A 19,729-nucleotide genomic window follows, 5' to 3' on the forward strand; every position below is an offset into this window, starting at 1 on the left:
TGTTTTGTACCACAGATAAAAGATTCTATTTATCTGAATGAGTCATTTTTCTTTCAAACTTTAATGAATTTTATCTTTAAGCAAAACTTGAAAGGATGGAGGTTACCCTTTCTGCATACCAAAAAAATGTGCTTCAAACAAGAAGTCAAGCAAATATTTAATTATGTGTATTAAACTGGTATTATATTTTGACACAGGATTTTGAATACAGTTGAATTTTTCACACGTTGTACTCAGGAAAACATTCTATGACTCAAACGGAACAAAAATTCCCTTGGTGGACATTCTGTCATGGATTCAACACAACTTATCCAAGCTAACAAGCAGTAGCAAGGACCACATATATAATCTGCCTACTACATGCAGGGTTTTGCACTGGAGAAAAAGATATTCAAACAAGCTACAGTCCTCACTCCCAAGGGACATCCAGCAGCCAACACAAGACAGTGGCCCAGTACTTAAAATACAAAGCAGAAAGTGGAAATCATAATAAATGAGGCAGCAAAATGCTATGAAAGAATAATAAACATCTTGGCATTATAAACTACAGTTACTATGCTCCCTCAGTTTACCAAAAATTACAACTGAGCTATTTTATGGTGAGTCAGGCCACTCAAACAAGAGCCAATATCTCTGAGACACCAAATAAGAATGGATTGTTCAGAGACACTGTGTTAGCAATATCACCCGCATTTGAATCAACATTCTTGGGTGTTCTGAGGTAAGAAAAAGATATGGACAAAACTGATGAGTTCTTACCTTGAAGGAACAAAAAGTGAATACCTTGGTCTGCCTGTTAATGCTTCCATCTCGTGAAGTAATGAACAGACACCAGCCCCTAGCCAAAGTTTGCTCCTTCCAGATAGCAAGCAAGATGGAGGAATGTGGTCCCACACAGCATTTAAAAGATTAACCTGTTACCAGATTAAGATCATTTAAGAATAGCCAGACCATAATCTCCTCTGGCAACATTTAATGGTACATAGTAAATGTTTAGTACATATTAATTATAAGGAAAGGGGAAAGAAAGGGAATTTTTGTCTCTTATGCTCAATAATGCTGAAGACAGTTGACCAAACTATTTAAAACCATTATCAAGTTCTCCTGAAGGGTAGGGGAGGGACCTGACTAACCAGTTAACACTACCAATTGCAGCCAAAACTCCATCTCTAACAAACAACCAGTTGCATGGTTTAAGTCCTGCAGTAATAACAAATGCATAGTTAAGCAATAGAATATAATAAACACCAAAAGAAAAACAACCCCACCATCAGATGCTTACCTACTGAAGTCCCACAAAACTCCAATTTAAATACACCACTTGGTCTTTGAATAGACTAAGTCACTGTTAGCTCTATTCAGATTGTAAGCATTTAGAAGTATGATGATCATCGTAGACTTTGATAGTGGACAAACATTCGACATTTTCTAATGGACTCTAAAATACATGAGTTACGATGTAATATTTTCGGCATATCTATAACCACATTTTAAGACTAAAGTAAGTCGACTTAGTAACTTCATAAGTGACTCTCCATCTAGACTGGCTTGCTTTTCCAAAATGTTTATAGAGCAGCTTTGCATCTTCAAAATAGATGTCCTCTTATCTTTAAATCACTCACACACTAAATTCACACTGTTTCCTACTGACTGACCAAAACAGGAGAAAAGCAAGATGGAAAAAACAGAGTAGATTCCCTAGCAACTCACAAACAGTTATGCAAAAACAAAACAGCGTTCATCCTGATTGCCACATTTTAGATCCACAAGCTGAACTAAATATTAAATTCTAATATTAATCCAGATGGAGACTCACACACACACAGGCCTAATTTTGAGAACTCTGAATCGCCCTACTGTTTAAGGAACAAGAAAAGCCATTAGGGCCCCAGAGACACTACTCAGCTCCATGGTCTGCAGTTCACTGATTAAGTGCTGAAGTCTACCAAGTCCACTTTCTTTGTGAAGAAAACAGGCAAAGCTGTCTCAGAGACACTTCTGTAAGACGTCTTTTAGACATTCTTTAAATTTTACTTTTACTGTTTACCAGCAACCTAGGTAAGAAGCCAAACTGACATTCCTAGCATGCATTTAATACAAGAATGCACAGCAATGCTGAATGGTGGCACACAGTGAGACACTCCACGTGCTAACCACAGCACCAAAGGATGGGGTTCTTCAGGCAACTAGCTTTTCAAAAGTTCTGACAGAGTATGTGTTTTGTTGACCAGCTGGTTTCTTGAGATAAAGACTATTATAAACTAAGTACTTATTCAATACGTCATCCTTAAATATTCTCAAGAGTCAGAACTATCTCTTGACGAACATGTGATCAAAAAGATCATTTAAGAAAACGGAAATACTGGAATACTATAGGATACTCCCAGACACGAATCCCAAAGTAAAGTATGAAAGACAACAGCATTCCTACAGCTCCCAGGCTTCCCGGAAACAAGAAAGTTTTCACCTATCTAGAAAAAAATGGCATGAATCACTCCCCATATGTTCCAAGGCAATTATCTGCGGGAGCTCCAGGGTCCTAACAGTTTCTTCCTCTTCCTTGACCTCCTATACCCAGCTGAGAGTCCAGCTTCTTACCCAGATGTATATGAGCCAAGGCAATGAGATCATTTATTCATCCATATCATGACTCACTGTGTCATACCATCAGCTCCCAGGGCGGCTGACCCTGACCTGGTACCACTGCTTTCTTTTCTCTCTGCAAAGCACCTTCAACCACCTGGTATTACTGGCTTAGGACTCATCAAAGACTTCTTTTAAAGAAAAATATCTGGTAAGCACAGGTTAAAGCAATTTAAAACTAAAATACTGCAATGCTAAAGTTGACTTTAAAAGTCTAATTTCAGGGCCTCCCCAGTGGTGCAGCGGTTGAGTGCTGGGTTGCGAAGCTGCCCGCAGTCTCTGCAGCACCGGTTCAATCCCCGTCTCTGGGTGAGGATCCCATATGGTGCGCAGACCTCTCCTGCCGCCCACTGCTCAGCAGTGTACTTCCTCACTCTGCCTGTTCTACTCTCTGCTCTGGCTCTGGTGAATTCTCTCACCCTCCCGCGCTTCTGACTGTACCCAGTGCTTGTATGAATAAATAAATAAATCTTTAAAAAAATAAAAAAAATAAAAGTCTAATTTCAAAAACTTTCCAACACTTTACTCCTTATAAAAGCAGTTCTAAAATAACAATAAGTCTCTCTGATGTGCCAGGGACTAGGCTAGGGGCTCTGCATACATAATCTCATTTAATCCTATAATACAAATCAAGCCAAGCAGCTACTTTAATTCTACAAGTAATGAAACTGAAACAGAGAGGTTACACACCGGGGCCTAATTACACAGGTGTGTCAGTGCTGGGATTCAGAGTCATGTCCAAAGTCCCTACTTGCCAACTATAAACAGCACGGCAAGGAAGCACTGTGGAGCCTCAAGTCTGTGAGCACAGCTCCCCTGTTCACTGGCTGACTGTGATCATATACAAGTTGCCAACTTCTCTATACCTCAGTTTCTTCGTCAGAGAAGGTAATAAAAGGACCCCTTCCTCACAACATTGCAGTGACCATTGGTGAGTGAATAGAGGTCAAGTATTTAGAACAGTGCCCAGCATATAAGAAATGTTATTAATAAACATTAGCGATCATCATAACTTTTATACCACCACAGAACATACACTCCTAGATCCAAGTTAGTAAAACTGATCCAGTGTAAGTTTATCCAATTATAACATCTCACTGTTCTCAGAGCACATGATTAGAAAGGAACTAAATGCTAAACAAGAATCGTGCCAATACCTTCTTTTTTTTTTTTAATAGAGGCATGTTTATTTATTTATTTATTTGTTTGTTTGTTCTGTTTACACATGCACTGGGTACAGTCAGAAGCGCGGGAGGGTGAGAGAATTCACTAGAGCCAGAGTGGGGAGCAGAGCAGGCAGAAGGACCGAAGTACACTGCTGAGGGGAGCAGCGGGCGGCAGGAGAGGTCTGCACACCATGTGGGACCCTCCTCCAGTGGCCGGGGAGCAGCCGGGGATCGAACCGGCGCCACAGAGGCCGCGGGCAGCTTCGCAACCCAGCGCTCAACCGCTGCGCCACCGGGGAGGCCCCGTGCCAATACCTTCTAAGTCTTCTTCCACGTTCACAAGCTAAGAAGGACCACTAGCAAAAGGACATTAAACACATAAATCAACACACTGCTAGGGACCAAAAGCTTAAAGAGTCTCTAGAAGAGACCTTAAATACTAGTTAACAAGCCCAGTAACCCAGTCTATCAAGTACTCGATCAAGCTACCATCCAAACATAGCAAGTACAATCAAAAGAAGCAATTCATTATCAATCAGATCATCAAAAACAGAGTAAGGCAAAGGAGTGAACTGAACATGCATGAAAGGACTGGAAGCATTTCAGGGAAGCTCCGCAACCTAGTGAGTGCCAAGTAAATCAAGTCTTAAGGGTGGGTGTACAGGGAACACAGGGTGGGAGGAAAGGCTAGGAAGTCGGCCAACGAGAAAGCTGTGCCTGTCAGAAGATGGGGCTCGCTTGGGGTTAGCTGTCCCCTCTGGAAAGCCTGCCTGGCTCAGCATCGCAGGGGCCCTGAAGCAGACTCTTCTACCCTGCGAATAACTAGCAGCAAAGCCCTGAGTATCAAGCTGGTAAACTTTTAGGACTCACCTAAATCACTGGGCTCCCTGCCAATGCCAACAGCCTCCAATTCTAATTACAAAACAGGAAGGGAAGCAGGTAAGACAAATTACCCATGTTTCTTTTTCTTGGCCTTTGAACTGTGAGCCTCCAACTCTCAAATGAGAAATGCTCCAGACATTCATTTGTAGGTCAGAGTTGGGAACTCGGAATGGATTTCTGCAAGCCTAGGAACACTGCATGTTGAGATTCTGTCCTCACCTATGCCTGTGCAAGTCTACTCCACCCCTGGTGGTATAGACGTGTCTTCACAAAGTTTTCCAATGACTATCTACTCATTACAGAACAAAGTACAAATTCCTTAGCTTCATATTCCAGGTACTTCTAACCTGGGCATATTCCAATTCCAATAATATCATCAACATTCTCTGACACTTTACAAAGTGCTTTCTCCCATCTCATGCCACCAACAGAAATACCAGGAAGCAGTTACTACAAATTGAACTTTAGAAAGGCAAGGTGGCATGTAAAGGCCATACATGCTGCAAGTCCTGTGTCCAGCTGTGCCCACAACTGCCCCAGTAGCTTTCTAATTCGGTCCCCACAACCACAAGGTCTAGCACCCCATGTTCTAGCCCCAATGAATCATCTGCTGTGCACTGTGCCTTTACAACAACCTTTCTCCTAATTTCTACATTTCACCCACTCTCAAATGCCACAACCTCTCATAAGTCTTCATCCAATTAACAGGGCAAAATTAAAACTGCTCCTCCAAAGCACTTTGTCTCTGCTCCTTCACTAGATTAGTAAGTCCCCTGTGGTAATAACACATTATACACACCACTGAGTCCCTTGGAAAACCACAACCATTTAGAGTTGTTCAGCCAGGTAACACAGTGTTTTTGACTGTTTTTATTAAAACAGCTATTAGGAATTGGATTCTAATTTTCAACTCAGAATGTTAAGAGCACATCGATGTTTTGTAAGCAACACCATCCCCATCCCTACAACCCCTAGTCTGAAAACCAGGAGGAGGAGGTAGATTTTGTGTCAGAAGAGAAAGAATGAAATGCACTGAATTTTAAGAAGACTTACAGGGGCAATCGTTTAGCCCCAAGGTTAACCCCAGACATGAGAGTCCCAAGCCCCACCTCAGACCTGATAATGCATGATCTCCAGGTATAAGGGTTTGGAAATCCAAGCAAGTTTTGGAATGATCGGTTTTGATCACTGGGACTCAATCTTGGCTGCCTCACAGAACCAAGGGGAAGCCAGGTAACCTTATGCTGAAATACAGGGCCAGTGTTAAACGTGCCAGCTTAACAGGAATTATAACGTCCCCAAGGGCGTGAAAACTGATGGTGTTTAAAATGTCTTAGTTACTACAATTGTTTGTGGTCTGTGGTATTAAAATTTCATGATAGGAAGAGATTAAGAGTAAGTCTAAAGAGACTTACAGGGAAAGGGGTTAAAAATAAAACTAAATTTGAGAACACTGGGGTAATGTAATGAACATCAGCATAAAGACAGATTCCCCCTTTACCCCACACACTTTGCTCCGAACTGAGTAACGACTTACTGAGGAGCAGGTCACACTTGTGGGCTTAAATGCTGAACCCCAACAGAACAATGCACTTTTTCAAGCACAGGTTTCTAATATTTTACCCCTGAGACTATTTGGAGTTGTTTCTACTCCTCTTGCAGTCTTGAGTCAGGGTGTGGTGGGACATCCTTCTTATTTCAAGCTGGCTGGGAAGGACAAGGGGAGGTTCCTGTATTTTAAATATAAATCATTGAGGATCTAGGTGGAAAGAAGGGGTGACCCCTTCAGGATCAAAATTAAAAATGCATTAAATTAAAGATTATCCAGATGCATTTCACAAGCAGGCTCCCCCTCAAGGCACACAAATAACCAGCTATGGAGATCAGGAGATCCAAAACAGAGACAGGTGTACAATCCGGAGAAGTCACACAGATCATGCCCTGAGCAAGCATTTTACACTGGTAGGCAGAGAGATGGTGGGAAGTGGTGGCAGCCCAGAGTCCTAGAGAAAAGAATGCCCTGATCTAGAGTGCTTTTTGGCACTGATGGAGAGAATGGTGGTCAGGGCAGCAAGGAGAGTAAAGAAAATTGTGATCAAGCTGTTCATTTGCTTGAAAAATCTTCCAGCACATTCAGCCAGTAAGCTCTCAAATGGGTAGGAGCTAGCAATAACCAGAGGTAGAAGATGGACAAAACAGAGCAATACAAGAATACACAACATCAGATAGAAAGTTAGAACACAAGAATATAAAAATCACAATTTTGAAGATGGGGAATAGCTGAACAATTATCTAATCATAGTCCTAAAAGCTGATTCATCTCATGTCCCCCAGTTGCCCCCACATACAGGTTCTAGGTCTGCTGCACTAGATTCCCAGGTTCCACCCACAGAAAGTTGATCCAGCAGGTGTGCAATAGGGCCGAATCCCCAAGTGATTCTGATGAGCAGTCAAGTCTGGGAAAGGCAGTTGCAGACCTGGTTTTATAGCTATGGAAACCAGGTGCTTAGAGGAAAGCATCCAGCTGAGAATCCAGCTCCCTTCCTCCTCATCTGAAGGTCTTCCAGCTCAGTAGCAGCACTCTCTTTAATTCTGAATAATGACACAGCACAATCTCTAGTGTCGCTAGATGGAAAAAAAATTTTTTTCTCATTCCACAGGACAGGCAGAGAGCCCTTACCCCTCTAGAAACAGAAAGCACACCTGTAATATTTGTAAGACTCCCTATGACTTGCCTGCAAATTCCCTGTGTTAACTTTCAAATAGCGGCAGTAAAGAGAGCTCACTGAATAGATGGAGAGGATAACAAGGCATCCAGGCCCCTCAGTCTAAGAGGGCTGACTGGCTTCCCAAATTAGCATAATGCAATATAATAACATTTTTAGAAGTTGGTCACTTTGCAAAAACTTCTTACTCCATCTAGACTATGAAACTCTACATCCAAAGCACCTTCCTCCCCTGCTACATGTTCATGATTTGGAAACTAGTGCCATCATGAAACATACCTAAGAACTACACAAACCAAAAGTATTAAAAAAAAAGTCATGTTCTTTCCCCATGTATGGTTGTCAGGTAAAAATGAGTACTGCAGAGGATAGTGGAACACACTCAGCACACTAGAGTAACAGCAGACTACTGAGGAGATTCAGTCGTATCCAGAAAGGTTAGGCGAGACTTGCAGAAAATGCCAATGGTCTATAAATATTTGAAGGTTCATGTTGTGGTAAAAAAAAAAAAAAATTCATTTTGCCCAGCATGGCCCAAGAGCAGGAGGGTAAAGGAAGAAAAACGTCCCTCTACATACTGAACTAAAATGCAACAGGGTCACCTAGGGATACCATGAAGCCTCTGTTCAAGCACTGTCCAGACGACTACTCTGCAAGGTTCTGTGAAGGGGACTGTTGAATCAGATGGGTGGTTGATCTAGAAAGCACCTTCTTGACCTTAAGTTCATCTACCAAGTTTAATTTCCATGCACATTTTCTTCCTCCCACTCAAAACTAACCATGGTTTTTAGATAACAGCTTGTGATATGCACTTTGGCCTATAATTAAAGGCACTAAGTACAGTATTTGCAAGCAGCAGCACAGCAATCTACAGGTTATCTGGGGTAAGAAGACAGCATGCAAATTGCAAAACTCAAGTGAGAACATGACGTCACATCCCCCAGTAAATTAGACAAAAATAAGGGAAACACTGACCATGTCAGGTAGCAAAAACACAGCACTACTTTTCATGGGCATTGGAAGGGAGGAGAAAAGAGAGGGTTTGGCAAGACATCATTTAGTTGGCTTTTTCATGAGGATACAGGCTATAATCATAAAGGTTATTTATGAAACAACTCATGTTCTCCGTGAGGTACAAACAACTTTTAAATACGGAATTTTAGCTATAATCAACAATTGAAGCCTATCAACGTTTCCCACGCTAACAGAAGTTCCTTGTTCTACAGTTTAAATTTTTTTTCCACTGGAAAATAATTTTTATTAAGATCCCACCAGCTGCATATTTTTTTCAATTCAAAACACAAGTCACGTCATTTAGAACAGCATCTTGAGTGGGGATGACATGTCTGAGTGAAGTTCCTGATGGCTCAGGCCAAGAACCACAGCTTTAACTCTGGTGTGATCACAGTGAGGAGCAGAGGAAATAGCAAATTTGGAAAACCCTAAAGTTCGAGCTTGGGGGATGCGTCCCCAGAGTCTGATCTCTTTCTGTTTATTTGTGACACCTGAGCTAGGAAAGCCAAAGGGATGCCGCCTGTGGCAATGCTGCTCCAAAACCGCTTCCAGCACACGGGAGATGCTTCTCCTGGCAGAGCGCCCCTGCCCCGCTGATGGGATGGCATTCGTAACTCAAGAAGGCCCAAGGGGTTAAATGTCTGCCAGAACAAGATGTCACAGAGAATGAATTCTTTGTGTAGCCATTTTTTTCCTCACATTATGAAGTCTATGCTAGCAGAAGCCAGAATGAAAAAAAAAAAAAAAAAGAGAGAGAGAGAAAATGTACTTACAGTCAATGAGATTTTAATACTCTGTCAGAGACAGAGGTGACCATTTGACTGACAATCCTGAGTGAACCAGTCAAAATGTGAACCAACTGCTCCACTGTCCACACGCCTACTAGGCCCTGGCAAACTGCCCAGTAACCACATGAACACAGGACACTTACCCTCCCTGGCAACCCCTAGCAGACAAGCATTCACAGCTCCAAGTCACTCACTTATGGGGATAATGGAATGCCAACAGTGCTCCTGGGTCTCAAAACACCAAATCTGCCTTTCTGGGTTAGGCTACAAGACTGATTCAATAAACCTCATCTTATTTCTCGCGGACCACGTCCATTCCCAAGGGCATACATTATTTCAGTGTGCTTTCTCTAGCTTTTTTGAGGGCCTTTATTTTAGTATTGCCCATCTGTTTAAAGACCAAAGAGGCAAGTTGAAACCGCATTCCCTGGCCTCTCTCTGGCATCGTTGCTATTGCTGTAAACCCTCTCCACCGCCTCTGCAATTTTCCTCCCTCGATTGCTATGTTCTTCTTGTCAAGGATCTGTATTCCTTACTAGCCACCTGACACTTTAACAGTGGATGAGCTGTTCTTACAGGACCCAGAAATATACAGCTGGGCTTAGAACAAAGAGAAACAGTCTCTCCACTCATGATAAGCGCAGTAATTATATTTTCGGTAACAAGTTTTACTTCAAAACAATCGTTGACAAAGCCTAAATACTTTTGACCTGGCCGCACTCAAAAAGGAAAGAACAAAACGATCTCACAACATTTGGGGAAAAAAACTTTTTACAGCCTAGCATTAGAAAGCTGAGCATTAATGTGGACATCAGTACCACGGGCCAGAGCAGTGACTGGAAAAAATGCTCCCTTTACACTCATCTTTAGTAAGGCAGGAAGCTGCAAAGACTAGGAGAAAGGTTACTGAGGAACAATAACCTGGAAGAGAATAGAGAAAATGTGCCAAGAGAAGCAAGTGATTACTTTTCAGACAGCCACTGGAACCACCTCAGCAATTGGAATTGTTAGGGGGAAGTGATGTCCTGAGTTAATCCTATACAGGCTTTGTGGACTCCACCCCCACTCCAGACTAAAGCCATCAAGACTCGGGAAAAGACAAATCCCATCACCACCAAGGGAGGGTGGCTGGGACCTGAGGGTGGAGTTGGGCAGCCAGGTTGGATATAAAAAAACCAAACACGTGGGCCTTGGGCTGTCTGGCTCGCGATCGCTCGCCTCCTGGCTTCACCGCTCCTGGCTGGCGGCCAGCTCTCAGAGCGCCATTTTGGGATTCCTAATCGGTGGATCGGGTAGGACTCATTTAAAACTTTGTCTCCCACTTTTCTCCCAGAGCTGTACATTTCCTCATTTCCCCTTCCCTTTGTAAATAAACCTTTTATGAACCTTTCACGTGTGCCTGCAGTAGAGCATTGATAAGTCCTTTTAAGCGCGCGGGTGAGGATCCACAGTCAGGCACCCCGTTTTGTATCGGGGTTGCTCTACAACAGTTCCATCCAATAATGTGAGTAAACCCAAGTAGAAAATGGAAAGCACCACCACTATTAATCACATGCACCTTAAAGCACAGCAGGGGTCCATGTGACAGTGATGAGTCCCCGGGCTGGGTGACTTAACCTTTGGCAGAGGAGGCACAGTGCCGAGGGTCCAGGACACGTATAAGGGGCCCTCAAAAGTGTCTTAATATATTTTAAGATCAAAAGGAAAAAAATGAATATATAATAATGACTCCAGTATGGATTATACCTCTCTGTCACAGTCACATAACTGATAATATTTTTATGAGAGAAAGGGTCCATGAAGGCCAAGTGCTACCTATACTAAAGCCCAGGAGGGTCAGGTCTGTCCATAGAGAAAAAGCAGACGCTAGCTAAGCAAGTCGCTCAGGGTCCAAGATAGACACATGGGAACCCACGAATGTTTCAGAGTATTAGCACAAATGATTTTCTGCAAAGAAAGTTAAAGGGAAAACTCTGCATACTATAAAAAACACAAAGTAATGGGAAAGTAAGTAATTTTTGCTTTCAATTATCTAGAGAAAGTTTGGTACAAGTGATAGATTCTTACTTGTTCTCTGATGACAGAGTGCAAACATGTTGTGACACCTGGAGAAGAGCAAATAAGTCAGCTGTTCCTTAGGAGATTCTTCTATGTGGTTGACACTATAGCACCACAGTCCCTCTAAAACAGCATTCACATTCTAGTGTGCTGCCCTGTTCTTTTCTCTGGTCATATCCACTTCACTTATTAAATTTTTTTTTAAGTTGTTACTTCACTACACTGTCTTATCTTTTCTGAATAACTTTACATCATGAATAATTTTCTATATCCTTAAATAGGGCATCCAGAATACATTAACTCCTCACATGGGATCCTGGACAAAATGGAGAGACATAGGGGGCAGGATAAAATAGGGGATTCAACAGTGGCTGAAAAAATCAAAGTCTACTCAAAGAATGTTGACCAGTAGGCTCAATATCTACCTGTGGAAACCATTATAGAGATATGATGCAAGGCTTCACCCTGTTCAATATTTTAACTAGTGAATTTAAGGTGCTGATGTTCACCAGCAGCAGCTTGCCTACTACGAGCAAGGTCCACAGTAGATGCTTTACACACATGGGCTCACCTTACATTCATAACAAACCTGTAAGATAAAGGCTTTTTCCATTTTATATCAAGGAAAGAGTATGTAAACATAAGTTCAAAGAAGTTGAGCAACTTATTAAAGGTCAAATAACTAGAAAATAGCAAAAGAGAAATTTTTTTTTTAAGATTTATTTATTTATTTATACAAGCACTGGGTACAGTCAGAAGTGCGGGAGGGTGAGAGAATTCACCAGAGTCAGAGCGGGGAACAGAACAGGCAGACTGACGAAATACACTACTGATGGGAGCAGCGGGTGGGGAGCAGCAGGCAGCAGAAGAGATCTGCACACCATGTTGGACCCTCTCCGGTGGCCGGGGATTGAACCAGTGCTGCAGAGGCTGCAGGCCGCCTTGCAGCCCAGCACTCAACCACTGTGCCACGAGGGGAGGCCCGCAAAAGAGAAGTTTAAATGCAGTCTCCAACTCCTCTCTTCTTTCCATGTGATGATACATTTATTTTCAGGGTTCCTGAAACCACCAAAATGTACGAAAATCAGGTAGAAAAAGCTCTCTTTATTTTTATTTTTTTAAAGATATATTTTTATACAAAAAGCGGGGTAGAGGCCAGAGGTATGGGAGGGTGAGAGGATTCACCATAGAGCAGGGAGCAGAACAGGCAGACTGACTGAAATACACTGCTGAGGAGAGCAGCGGCAGAGACAGGAGAGTTCTGCCCCGCCATGTGGGACCCTCGCAGCTGACCAGGATCAAATGCATGCTGCAGAGGCTGCGGACAGCTTCGCAGCACTGTGCTCAATTGCCTGTACCACCAGGGAGGCCCTGAAAAAGCTCTCTTTAACAGCAGCTTCAGTAGTGTCAAAGAACTAATCTAAACATATTAAATTTAGCCAGGAGAAATGTCAAGTCTGGCATTTGTACCCCCCCAAAAAAAAAAACTAAACTAAAATTCTGTATCATATAATGGAGATGTGGTCCCAAAGATAGCCTGTACGAACAAGACCTGGAGATGGATTTAACTATAAATTTCAAAATAAGTCCAAGAGTTATATACCCCAAACTGTATATACTAATTAAAGTATAGCTCAGTATGAATCTGATAGTTACATATGCATTTATATGCCCTATGATGGCATTCATAAAAGTATTACACACAGAATCAATGAAATGAAGGTTCTCCGGCTAGCTGGTAAATCTCATTTGGGATACCATATTTTAAAAAGAACTTGAAATGTGGCATCTCTGCATGAACATAAAGAGACAAAACAGACAAACCAGAAAATTTTAATTGAAGACTGAGATTATACAGGGGTTAAGTTGTGTCAACTCAAGGACAGAGAAGATGGTGGCATATGTTTCTTCAAACACAGGCAGAGCCCCCGCTGGCCTCATCCCTTCAACTAATCTAACATCTCTTTGGTCTGCACAGTGGAGGTTGACTCCTTTACAGATATCTGAGAAGATAAGATACCTCCTTAATTCATGACTGATAATTTAGGGTTCTGCTAACAGCACCATGGCCTTTTCCCCCAGGGCTGAATATATATTCACTTAATAAATGTTTAGGCACTTTGGTAAAGAGAGGAGAGACATGATGTCCTCTTCAAATACTTTTCAAGGTCCCCCTGAATGATATCCACCTCCACTCCTTCCTAGGTCTGCTTGCCAGAAGCATAAATCCAGCGAAGGATAAGACGATAAATGCTGTGAAGGCCAATCAAGGATTATATTAAGATGTAAACCCAGAAAAGATATCTGAACATCATTTCTCCAGAATGCTTTCCATTTTTAACCTGCATCCTCTCATCACTCTGTCGCTTAACTCACCTTTCTGGCAAGACACTACAGTTATCATCTGACCCTAAATTTTTGCCTTTCTCACAGCTTTCAGCAATTCTCATTTTTTGATCCCATAGGGCTTTGATGCAGGTGCTGATGATCCCCCCAAGTGTCACTAGTGCCACTTGTCCAGTCTCTCACCTCCAGTGCAATTAACTGCAGAGTTCTCCATGGCCCTGCACTCCTAGTTATTGGCTGGGTCAGCGCCCTTCCTGACAATTTCAAACCCAAGACAAACCTGTCGTACCCAAAGCATTTGGCTGCTCCACATGAGCTCCTATGCATGTCAGGATGAGTCATAGACCAAAAGATAAAAGCATTTATGAAATGCGATTAAGTGAGGGCTTAAGTACCCACTGTCATTCCCTAGAAGTGAAAGGAAAAAGATTTGAGAAATCATTTCAATTACCATGATGCCTATTTCAGGAAAGATTAAAGAGCACTTTTTAAAAAAAAAAAAAAAAAAAAAAGGAAGAAACTTAGTTTATAAAGCATTGCTGACACCTCCCTCCCATAATATGCTCCATGCCCCATGCTCATAACATCACATGTAGACATACACACAGTCACATACAGTCTGTCATTGTTTTATAAAAACTAAACACTGTACAATAATACCAGTGTCCATCTTTTTTTAAATAAAAATACATCGAGAGAATTCCTCCATAACTAAGGTTCATTCAACCATTCCCCTGAATGGCATTCACTTTATTTCCTTTTCCTTTTTTTTTTTTAACCTCTTGCCAGCAAAAAAAATGCATTAGTAAAAACCCTTTAAAGTGTATCTTGACACTGCTACTTCTGTTTTCCTAACACAATTCCAGAACTGGAATTGCTGTGCTAGATTTTCAATTTTAATAGACACAACTGGAATTTGGCTTAAAAAGAGCCCTATCGCTGACATATCCACCACTACCCTACATCCCAAAGGCAGGATTTTTTTTTAAAGATAATTTGTTTTAAACTTATATATGAAGATTATCTCTGGAAAGAAACAAAGTAATAGAAGCATGTTTTGTTTTTTTTTTTTCCTCTGCAGGGAAGTCTAGGCTTGGGAAACAGCTGAAGGGTTACCTACTTTCCACTTCTGTACACTTTTTGTGTAGTCTTAATGTTTTACCATATTTACATATTACACATTAAAGTATATAATGTACTCTTCAAAATATGTGTAGGGAGTTAATAAAAATGTGCATACAGCACTGGTTTTATGCAAATAAATGATGCAAACTTAAAATGCATGGAACTTAATTTAAACAATATTTTTTAAGTAATTACATAACTAACATTAAGGCAAGTCCCTTCTCTCAAGGAACGCAGAATCCAGCATAGAAACACACCTCTGTGCTAGGCATTTACAGCGCCAGGTGGCAACTATGTCGCTGGAGAGTAAAGGACACCCTCCAAGTTCAGGGGACCAATTTGTTGGTATGGAGGTGAGGCATCGGACAATCAACTGCCTCTCACTGAAATTAAGGGCTGGAATCTCAGGTGGGATTAGGGGTCGACTTCTTTCTTCTGGCTCTTCAAGAAGATCTGTACTGGTCAAGGTTTCCAAAATGGGAATTGATATTACTTCTGTAACCAAGGACAAAAAGAAAAACGATTCCCTCCCCTCCCCAGAAAAAAAAAATCTATTGCCAGTATCAAATACATCAAACCAAATGAATTATTTTTGCTAAAATCTTGAAGCAGTAAATAAAAATCTGATTCTCTTCATCTTACTCATTCCAGTAACATGAAATAACTGTGTTGAAATGTTTTTAAAGGGGAGGAGAGCTGGATTTTTAAGGGCATTCGGACCATTCAACTTCTATGAAAGCATTGCCAAGTAGCAATGGAAGAATCAGAAAGAACAGGAACAAAAGGGTGTTATGCATGTCTATTATCCTTCCCTCTAATCCTCATGAGGTTACTTACAAAGAAATACTTAGTTTACAAAGTACCTAAAAATATTTTAAAATTTTAGCAAGAACTTTACTATTTATATATCTGTTACAATAAAATTATATTCAAACACAATTATTATAAATTTGGCTGTTCTGATTTTCATAACTCAAAAATGAACACAAAAAGGTTTTTTTTTTTTTTAACTGATTTCCATACTCACTGGGCACTTAAACTTTCCATCTCAGTGATTTCTCTTCGAAGCCCCCATCTGTTTCCTTTGCCTAAGATTCAAGAGCCTGTTAGGAGAAATACCAAGAGGGCTGATTCCTAAAATACATCTATCTATGTATTCTGTTAGCTTGTAAACACAGAATTATTACTGCATAATTAAGAGAACATAGACCCAACATCTAATTTGTAGTTCAAGCCTAAATTTTCCCGAATATAATTACCAAGGCAAGAATGAGGAAACATACCAAACAAGAAAAAAAATGTGCCCTTTGGTACCATGCTCACCATAATTTCTATGCTAAAAATATCTAAGAAATAGTCCAGTGTCAAAGGCATTGAAGATTAAAGCCTTTGACTTAAAAACTGCTTCTGAAACTAGAATTACATTAGACGCACCTTCATGCATTGGCCAGAGGAGCTCACATTATAAAAGCAAAACTTTCTGTTAGAATTTTAAATGATTAGCAAGAAAAGAATGCAGAGTTATTCCACCTCAAAAGTTACAAAGGGCAGATGAAAACTAAAAGCAGCAACATGCTTGGGTGCTTGTTAAACCTGCTTATATCCTGGATACAGGAAATGTTTTGTTTTGACAGTACCATGGGCCAAAACCAAAGCATTATTTTTTGGTGCTAGCATTAACAACAAAAATAAAACATTTCTGTAAAAACTGACTGCCTGTCTTCCAGGAAGATAAAGATCACACTGGCCAAGATCAAAAGTCTCACACTGCAACAGTCTGTGTGCTGTGAGTCCTGGCTTCATGTGTCTGCAGGAAGGAGAACGTCATCTGGGTTTGTCCACTGAAAACTGATGCCTTAATTTCCCTAGGGGTAGAACAAGCAGAGGCCAACTCCTACCATCTGAAGCCTTGGGCCCTGGCAGGCTAGGTCCATAGACAATTGTCACCATATTTCAGTGACCTGGTGGGAGAGGACTAGATCTGTGCTAAGCTTCAGGCACCGCTCCTCAGGACAAGCTCTGCTGTGGGGCTGTGCATCTGTGCGTCTGTGTGTGTGCAAGTACAGGGAAGATAGGTGTCCTAAGGTAGAGAAGAGAGGAGAACAAGGAAAGGCAGATTTCAAATTGTGATCATTTAAGAGTTCCACAACAGACTCTCATTACTTGAAACTACCTGTCACCCCATAAATACCAGCATTACCTATCTTGTATGTTCCCCGTATAGAACTGGACCCTAGAACATAGGAAAAACTATAAAAGGGGTCATAATTACACTCCCCACTGACAAATATGCCAGAAGTTCAGAGTAGAGATGGAGACCCTTTATTTCCAACAGTAGGCAGTTAACATAACGACCATCCAAAGATAGCTGGGTTCTCAATGTATGTAAAATGCACCCCTCACAAAGCCTCTCCTTGATGGTGACACCATTCTAATTGAAGGACAAGAAAAGAGAGGCTCAGAGGTGTGAACTAACTTTGCAAGAGCATGTAAGGAGATAGGACAGGAAGCTAAGTCCATTCAAGCACAAAGTTCACCATACTAGTGTTTCTCATAGTATGGCCACAGGGCCACCAGCATCAGCCAGGCATTTGCTAAAACTATGGAGTCCTGGGGTCCAACACACTGAGAATGAGTCAGAATCTCTGGAGATGGAGCACCAGAATTCCTGCTTCAAAAGAACTGCCCAGGTGTTTCTGATAAACAACCAAGGCTTAACCACTAAGGCACCCCCACTAGTGAACAGAGGCAGGGAGAGGGGAAGGGTGGGAAGAGAGTTGTTCAACAACCTAGAGATTTGTCAAGGAGCACGCACACACGTGTTGTGTGTGTGTGTGTTTCCAATGACCTAGAGATTTCACAGCTCCAAAGGCCCAGAAAAAAAACACAGATTCCAACATCTATTCTAGTACTTCAAAGACCAATAGAAATCATACATTCATCTCCAAAATACTAACTGAAGAACTAACTAAAATGTCTTTACAAATGGTAAAATTTCACTGTCAGTCACTTAAAACACAGTGTGGCTGGATGCAGAGACTTTAAATCAAGACTGAAATGTAAAGGCTAAGTGGAACAAGCTCCAAGCAGATCACACTCTTCAAACATCTGTGTACCTGCCCGACTGGAGCTATCTTTTGGGCTCACTGATGAGCAGAACAACACTTGTCAGTGCTTCATGACCATGTGTCCTCCATACACAGCACTATGGCATTTCCCAGACTTACTCTAACCTTACTCTCTAGTCTTAGTTCTTAGCTTGTCCCAAGCAGCAAATGTACCTTTTTGAAAGGACAAAGATTTGTAAACCTCTGTAATGACCAAATTCATTTGCAGCTGGCCTGAGAATAAACAATAATTTGAAATAGAGAATAAAACAAAGCGATTAATTTGAGGGGCAAAATGTGTATTTGGATGTGAGCACCTAAGTTTCACTACCTGTAATCACAACACACAGAATTCACCAAGTCTAAAAAACATAAAGGAAATATAGAGAATATAAACTTTCACTTAAATCACTACAAGGAAACTTTTGCTTTACATGTTATTTTAACCAACTAACTGGAGCTGTATCCGATAAAAAAATTAATTGGCGCTAGAAAAGGCAATACAGAAAGAAGAAATGAGAAAACACAGGAAAGAAAACACTGTGAATAAGCAAAAGAGGAAGTATGAATCACAAAATAAACTAATAGGGGCAGGAGGGGGGAGCACTAACTAGGCCATTTGATATTGAGAAAAGAAGAAAGGAAGCAGGAGTTTGAGAAAGAGCTGGCAAATTTTTTTTATGATTTATTTATTTATTTATTCATTCATTCATTCATTCATTCATTCATTCATTCATTCAAGCACTAGGTACAGTCAGAAGCGTGGGAGGGTGAGAGAATTCACCAGAGCCAGAGCGGGGAGCAGAACAGGCAGACTGACAAAATACGCTGCTGAGGGGAGCAGCAGGCACAGCAGGAAGGTCTGCTCGCCATGTGGGACCCTCGCCCGGCAGATGGGGATCGAACCAGCGCTGCAGAAGCTGCAGGCAGCTTCGCAGCCCAGTGCTCAACAGCTGCGCCACCAGGGGAGGCCTGAGCTGGCAAATTTTTTATCACAATCTGCAGTTCACTTGAGCCACGGGCTTCAGATTCTTATCATTTCCTATTAGCTCCACTGGAAAACTAATTAGCTGGTTTAGTTTTTTATCTTTAAGACTTCCATCCTGCAAATGGAATGAGAGCCCACAGTAGGTAAGGTGGTACCAAGACTCCGGGAGGCCATTCCCACCTCCTGCCACATCCCAGGAACCGGCAAGCTGTGCACAGTGCAGTCCACACAAAGTCAACCTCCATACTTGATTTATAGTGTGTTTTTTAAATTGTTGAATAAGACTTAAAAATTAGGATATTTTACATTAAAATCCTGATGTGGGGGGGTGGGCGGGGGCATCCCAGAGTGAGGCAGTAACAGCAGGTCCACATCCCCATCTGACAGTGGGAGTCTTGCCCTCTTCACATAGGGCAGGTATGCTTTTCTCATCACAGGTTTGTCGCTAGCTAGAACTCCTGTCACACTGTCCACTCGCCCCTGCCACAGGTGTCTCACTGTCACCCCTAATGGAGGTGATCCACCCTACAAGGAAGTCTGGCTGCTCCTGGGCTCCATTCAGGCTGATGACCTCCACACCCACGGCAGGTCCCCATGGACTCTCGGGTCACACCTGCAATACTGACCCCACCCAGAGCTACTTCCTTTCACATGTCTTCAGCTCCAATATTACAGACCTGGCCATGACTTCTCCCATGGCCTTGTTCCCACAATTTTCTCTCAGGCCATCCACCCTTCCTGGAACTCTCTGTGCCTAAAAAGCATCCCAAATAATTTTTCATCAGAAATCCCAAATGTCTCCTACTCTCTCCTCCCACCACCCTCTCTATTCTATAGGTGAATCCGGTACCTAGAATCCACCTTTCCCTGCCCAAGGCCTGTACAG

General features: G+C 41.8%; 1 protein-coding gene across 1 annotated transcript in view; it reads right to left on the reverse strand.

Annotated features, from left to right (window-relative positions):
- Positions 1 to 19,729, reverse strand: part of LRRC1 (leucine rich repeat containing 1) — a gene marked incomplete at its 5' end in the record, with an annotated part of 123,103 nt that overhangs the window by 87,125 nt on the left and 16,249 nt on the right. The gene's annotated exons all lie outside the window — the stretch shown is intronic.

The sequence above is a fragment of the Talpa europaea genome, assembly GCF_964194135.1.
Source record: "Talpa europaea genome assembly, chromosome: 2".
Taxonomy (NCBI): domain Eukaryota; kingdom Metazoa; phylum Chordata; class Mammalia; order Eulipotyphla; family Talpidae; genus Talpa; species Talpa europaea.